Consider the following 6577-nt stretch of genomic DNA (forward strand, 5'->3'; position numbering starts at 1 on the left):
GATCTGTTTCCAGGGACCGGTCTCTCCTGACAGCAAGTCCCATGTATGAAACAAAGCTTCACGCTCCTTGCTTCTAAGAAGCATTCTGGCAGTACTTCTTCCCAGACAGATTTATTTCTTCTTTTGACAGTCCATGGTACGTTCAATGTTCTTCACCTCATCATAATTCAAATGCACCAATTCTCCTTCAAATGTCTTTATTCAATGTCCAGCTTTCACACATCTATGAAGCGATTGAAAATACCATGGCTTGGATCAGGTGCCCCCTTGTTCTCAAAGTAATATATTTGCTTTTCATGGATCCAAGCAAGACAAAATCTTTGACAACTTCAATCTTTTCTCCATTTACCATGATATTACCATTTGGTACAGTTGTGATGATTCTGTTTTTCTTTAAATTGAATTGTAATTCATAATGAAGGCTGAAACCCTTGATCTTCATCAGCAAGTATTTCAATGCCTCCTCACTTTCAGCAAGAAGAGTTGTGTCATGTGTATCTCTGTTTGTTAATAAGCCCTCCTCGAATCTAGTTACCACGTCCTTCTTTATATAATCCAGCTTCTCTGATTTGCTCAGCATACAGATTGAGTAAATATGATGAGAGGATAAAACCTGATACACACCTTTCTTGATTTTAAACCAAGTGAAGGTAGTTGATCACGAAAGGACAAACATTTTATGAGACCACTGATATGAAGGGGGGGAAACAGGCTTCCATGCTATAGGAAACAAACTTTGATGGTTTGTTTCCTATAGGGCTGGGAGGGTGTGAAGGGGAGGGGGGATAATGGGCTAGATGGCAGATGGGTGTTAACTTAGGTGAAGGGAAAGACAATATCTTAAAAGAGAGTGGTGGGGGAAAAGAGGAGGTTTAGCAACAGGACAAGCCATGGGGAGGCTTGATGAGTTAAGTTGTGGAATACAAACTGATGATCTGATATGTAAACCCTCACCTAATTCACAATAAAAAAATAGATAGATACAGATAAGGTCTGCAGTGAAGACTCAAAAATGAAAAAGAAAAAGAAACGCAACAGGCTAAGGTGAGCAGGTGAGCATCCTACTGTTATAGAAATGCTTTTAAAGCCTCAGAAGTCGAGGCATCTCTGAGAGCCCCCGGGAAGCCAGCAATCAGACTTTCTTGTTCCCACTCTTGAGGGGCGGTTAGTCTGGCTGGGAAGGCAAGACACACGTCCTATAAAAAGATAACCACCAGTAGGAGTGCAGAATGACAGACCCTGGGAATTCTGGGAAGGGAGCCATAATCCGAAAGGCAGTTAGAGAAATCTCTCTGCGGTTATAGAAGTTTAACTGGGTCCTCAAGGATCAGTAAATTAGGATCAACTAAGTCAAGGGGTGAAAGAGCTGCAGACTACAAGCAGATGAACACTCAGGACTCAGTGAATTCCAGAAGATAGTAAATGAAGTCTGGCCGCTGGCTATCTGTGAGATGGGAAGATCAGGATGTCACGGGTATGGACAAGATGTAATGCAGCTAATGTGCCACCAAGCAGCCTATCGGTCTCCTTGAGAGATGGGGCCAGATGGGGTAGGGGGGTGGGGGATTCAGCATGAGTTCTCTCTTACTGGGAGGTGGAAGAATCAGAACTGTTATAGTCAAATGGATTCGTCCCTTGTAAACTGATTTTTTTTAAAAGCTTTTTTACGTTTTTGTGAATTGGGGTGAAGGTGTACCGAACAGGTCATTTTTCAGTTCAACCATTCATCCACACTGTATTTCACGTGCTTGAATGCAAGCCACACAACCATGCATCGCACGCCCCCGTGCTTGTTTCCAATCCTTTTCTGAGCTTTGTCCTTGGGCAGATGCTGCCCTTTGGGTCTCAAATGATAGATTTTTTTTTTTCCCAGTTGTGAGAAAAGAGCTCATGGACCACAAGAGCATTGGCGTCTGTTTCTATTTTACTTTTCTTCCTTTTATAACCATTCTGAGCAGTGTGTAGGTATGATGAATAAGGGAAATAGGGAGTGGGGGGGTTTGGACCCTTCTTTTTAACATTTTTAATTTATTATCATTCTCTTTTCTTTGTGGGTTATAACACAAAGGAAAACATACTATACATCAGTTTCAAATTTGTTACCCTGCCCCCAAATCAAGCCTACTGCCCTGGAACAAATTCTGGTTCATAGCAACCCTATATAGTGTTTCTGAGACCGTAAATCCACATGTGAGCACAGAGCCTCAGCCTTCTCCTCCAGTGGGAAGCTGGAACCACAGATCTTTTCGTTAGAAACCCAAAGCGTATCCCACAGCACCACCAAGGTTCCTTTATTTGCTACAGTACCACCAAAATTTTAGAGTGACGTCATTTCGTATAACATGAATGAGCAGACACTCTGAGCGGCATGAAAATGAAAGGTCAGCAAAGAGTCAAAAGGATCTGTGAATCTCCAGAGACAAGAGCAATTGCAACTTCTTTTTGAAAGTCAGGACCACACTCGGATACCCAGGCCAGGTCAGCGCTCTCCCACGCAGGGGGACCAGGGTTCCTCCACTCACCCCGACTTGACCTGCTGACTTTTCATGCCACCTGGGTAGCATCTGAGGGGAAAATGGACCACCTGCCTGGAGGAGAGGCTTCACCATCACTCTATCACAGCCCAGGCTACCTCCTCAGAGGGCAGGGTGCACCCGCCTGCCCCTGCCCCCACCAATGAAGCATTCCACCTTGCCCTGATGGCAGCTGATCAGACAATGCCAACCTGCCCCCTCCAGGAGGTTGTTGCCTTCCAGACCCCCAGGCCATCAAGTTCTTGGCAACCCTGCCGCCCTCAGGGCCCCTCCCATTCCCTAGCAGGGCCCAGCAGGATGGTGGTCTCCTCCAGCCACATGGATCTCCTGCGAGGAGGGGATGCCTGGGCCTAGTCTTCAGTGTCTGCGTCGTCTCCCCAGCCTGCAGCAGACCCTCTACCCAGCCACTTTCCCCCCCTAGCCTCCTCTGAGGTCAGCCAACATGACCCTTCCTGCCTGACTGACCCTTCACCGGCCAGACCACGTCTGGAAGCTGTAACTCTTGGCCAACCTCGGAGATCTTGTCTCCCATTCCCCCAGTGCCTTTCTGCCTAGAAGGGGGCTCCACGGTCCAAGGGTGCTGTCGCCTTTTGGAAAATGAGCTGATTCTCTGGACCAGGCACCTCCTGCTGGCCCCAGACCTAGCTGTCCCTTGACCCATCACTACCTCCACCGGTCAAGCTACCCAGCCTTCCAGTGAAACTTAATTGGGGTCTGTGAGGATAAGAGCACCCCTAAGCCCAGCTTCACTCAAAAGTCTAAATTATGCCGAGTGATATCGAGGACCTGAAGCCCAATGAAGGCTTCCCTTCTGAGCCTGACCAGAATGACCAAAGGCCACCCTGAGTTGAGGGAAGAAAACATAGATCTGCTCAGGCTGAAGCTCCAAGACTGGACCCAAGACAAGCACAACACCAGAGCACTGCTGTCCACGCTGCCACATAGTCCTCCAGGAGCATGAGGGCCATTGGACACCCACAGGCCCAGCCAACCTAGTGATGCCCAAACAGGTTAAAAAAACACTACCACCATGCCCTGGGTGGAGATCGCATTTGCTAAATCTATCTTTACATTTGCATTTTGTTGTGCAGAATCTACTTTGTGTATCATTAAACTTTTCTGATGACTAAAAATAATGGGATTTTTGTATTAAACTTTTTTTTTATTAATCATTTTCTTGGGGGGCTCTTACAGACAAGCCATCAGTAAACTGTATCAAGCACACTTGTACATAGGTTGCCATCATCATTGCCCAAACATTTTTCTACTTGAGCCCCTGGTATCAGCTGTTTTCACCACTCTCCCCCACTCTCCCACCCGCATGAATCTTTGATCAATGATACATTATTTTGTATCTTACACCGTCCATTGTCCCCATTCACCCACATTTCTATTATTTGTCCCCTCTCAGGGGAGGGGGCTATAGATCCAACCTTTCTCCCCCTCCCCACCAGCCCTCCCCCTACCCTCATTCCATCACTACTCCCACTGCTGTTGAGGGGTTTATCAGTCCTGGATTGCGTGTGTCGAGAGCTCTTATATGTACCAATGTACATACTCCGGTCTAGCCAGATTTGTATCAAACTTTTTGAAGCCCGCACCTCCCCATGTGTATATATATATATGTCAACTTTTGCAAGTTACCCCTGTGCTTTAGTTTCCTCCTTTTCAAATAAGGAAATGTGTGTGTGTGTGTGTGTGTGTGTGTGTAGCCTTTGATGCTACATCTTCACAGTTACTGGGACACCTACTGATAATGACGGGGGTGAGAGCAGACACAAAGAACATGGTATAAATACAAGGGCCTGCTCAATCTGAGGATGCAAGGGGCAGGGCCAGGTTAGTCACAATGTATGTGATTATAATGCCACTGTCATTTTGGTACCAGCCATGGTTGTGCAGTGGGTTCTTGATGGGCTGCCAACTGCAAGGTCAGCAGCTCGCCAGCCACTCCTCGGGGAAAAAGACAGGGCTTTCTCCTTCCAGAGAGATTGGGGACTGGGACCTTGAGGTCAGGCTGAGGAGAGCAGAGGAGACCATGTGTCTGAGTCCAGGGTCAGGATGAGTCCTTGTTGGCGTCTCTGAGCCCTCCCGAGGAAGTGGGCCCCAGTCTTTGTCCTGAATGTGCATGAGCACGGTTTCATTTGTCCACGAAGCACAGGATCTTAGAAGCAGTGAAAGGTCTGCTTCAAAGAGGCCGTTTTCCAATGAAGTGGAGAGAGCAGAGCCAGCAGGGAAGCTGTCCCATGTGCCATACCATCCAATCTGTCTTCCTGGTCCATCGGGGAAGGAGAGTCGGACTCGGGGCAGGCCGAGTTCCTGCTGCTGACCGAGCTCTGTGAAGGGCAGCTGGTGGACTTTGCCATGGAAATGGAGGCGAGAGGGTCTCTCTCGGTGATCCGGTTCTGCAGATCTTCTCAGACACGTGGAGCAGTGCAGCTCACGCACAAGCAAAAGCAGCCTGTCACTGACTGCACAGGGACCCCAAGGTGGAGAACCTGCTTGTTATCGACCCGACCCGGAGGACCAGCAAGTCGTGTGACTCTGGCGGTGCCTCATTGCATCATCCTGCTGAGAAAGGAGCGACAGTGGAGGAAGAGATCCCCAGGGACACGGCTCCCATGTGCAAACACCAGAGATGGCGGGCCACTACTTCGGGCCTGTACTTCCCCATGAAGGAGCAGGCCATCTGGGCCCAGGGCTGCATCGTGTGCCGGCTGGGCTTCCCACCACGCCCTTTTGAAAGAGGAGCAAAACTTGACATCTTAACCGAAACGTCTCGATGCCTTTGGCCAGCACCATGTGGACCATCTTTCACCAGCTTATCCTTCCATGCTGAGGATCCGCTCCCAAGAGCAGCCGCCCATCACGGAGCTGGTCAGCCGGCTCCAGGAAATTGCTGCCGCCAGCAGTGCCCACCCGAAGTTGCCCATCGCAGAGCTCCTGGAACAGAACACAAGCCACAGAAATACTGTCTAGCCCCAAGGGCCACTTCTTCCAAGGCTGTGTGACTGGCAGGCTCTGTGAGAATCAGGTGTTTAGGAGTCCAGATCAGAGAGGCCCTCACTGCCCAGAGTGTCCCCTCCAGCCGGGAGGAGCAGCAGGAGAGCCTGTGGCAGGTAAGGAGCCTGAGTCCCTTCAGCAGTCTGGCTTCACAACCCCATCCGACGCCAAGCAGGTGGCACTGGCCCAGGCCTGGAAGAGCACCGGGTTCGCCTTGTCCAACACCAACTGGGATGGAGATTGTTACCTACACATGCTGCCCTGACTCAAGGAAAAAAGAATCACAAACAGATGTCAGAAACAATGTTCTCAAGAGCCCACCGAAGCCCTGGGAAACTGAGCTGCTGGGAGAGAAAGTCCTGCTGCAAGGTAGAGGCCCAAGACAAGATTTAGGAAAGACAAAGGAACTGCAGAAGAACCAGATCCAGTTTCAAGGCCAAGGCTCCCTCCCTCCCACCCACACCAGAGGACAACTAGGACCTGCTGGTACCCCGCTGGGAGTCAGAGCCAGGGCCTGAACCCCTAGGAGCAGATGAGCAGGGCCTCCAGCCATGCTGACCTGCCCAACTGCCTCTTCTTGCCATCCAGGGCTGTGCCCGAGGGATGCAGAACCACCTGCTAGAAAGGGGGTCCTCGGAGCCCAGGTATCCTCAGCGGGGAAATGGACACAGGCAGTCTGCTCTACTCCCAACCTGATCGCTTCAGCGTTCCCACCGCCCGCACAGTGCGATGCCCCTGTCCTCTAGCAAGGACCTCCTGGGCCTGGGGAACCCAGCAGCAAGGCGGTTCCCTCCAGCCACCCCGACCCTGCAAGAAAGGGACGCCTAGACCAAGACTGCGGCGTCCGCACCCGTTCCCAAGCCTCCTGCCAGGGCCTCGCGGTCAGTCGGTCCGTCCTGGAGGTCGGCCAGCAGGCTCGCCAGTCCCAGAAGCTGGACTCCTTGGCCCACCTCAGAGATCAGCCAGTCCCAGAAGCTGGACTCCTTGGCCCACCTCAGAGATCAGCCACTCCCCACCCCACCCCACCCCACGTGGCATCA

The sequence above is a fragment of the Echinops telfairi genome, unplaced genomic scaffold (assembly GCF_000313985.2).
Source record: "Echinops telfairi isolate 266 unplaced genomic scaffold, ASM31398v2 ScPeMD7_31;HRSCAF=116, whole genome shotgun sequence".
Lineage (NCBI taxonomy): Eukaryota > Metazoa > Chordata > Mammalia > Afrosoricida > Tenrecidae > Echinops > Echinops telfairi.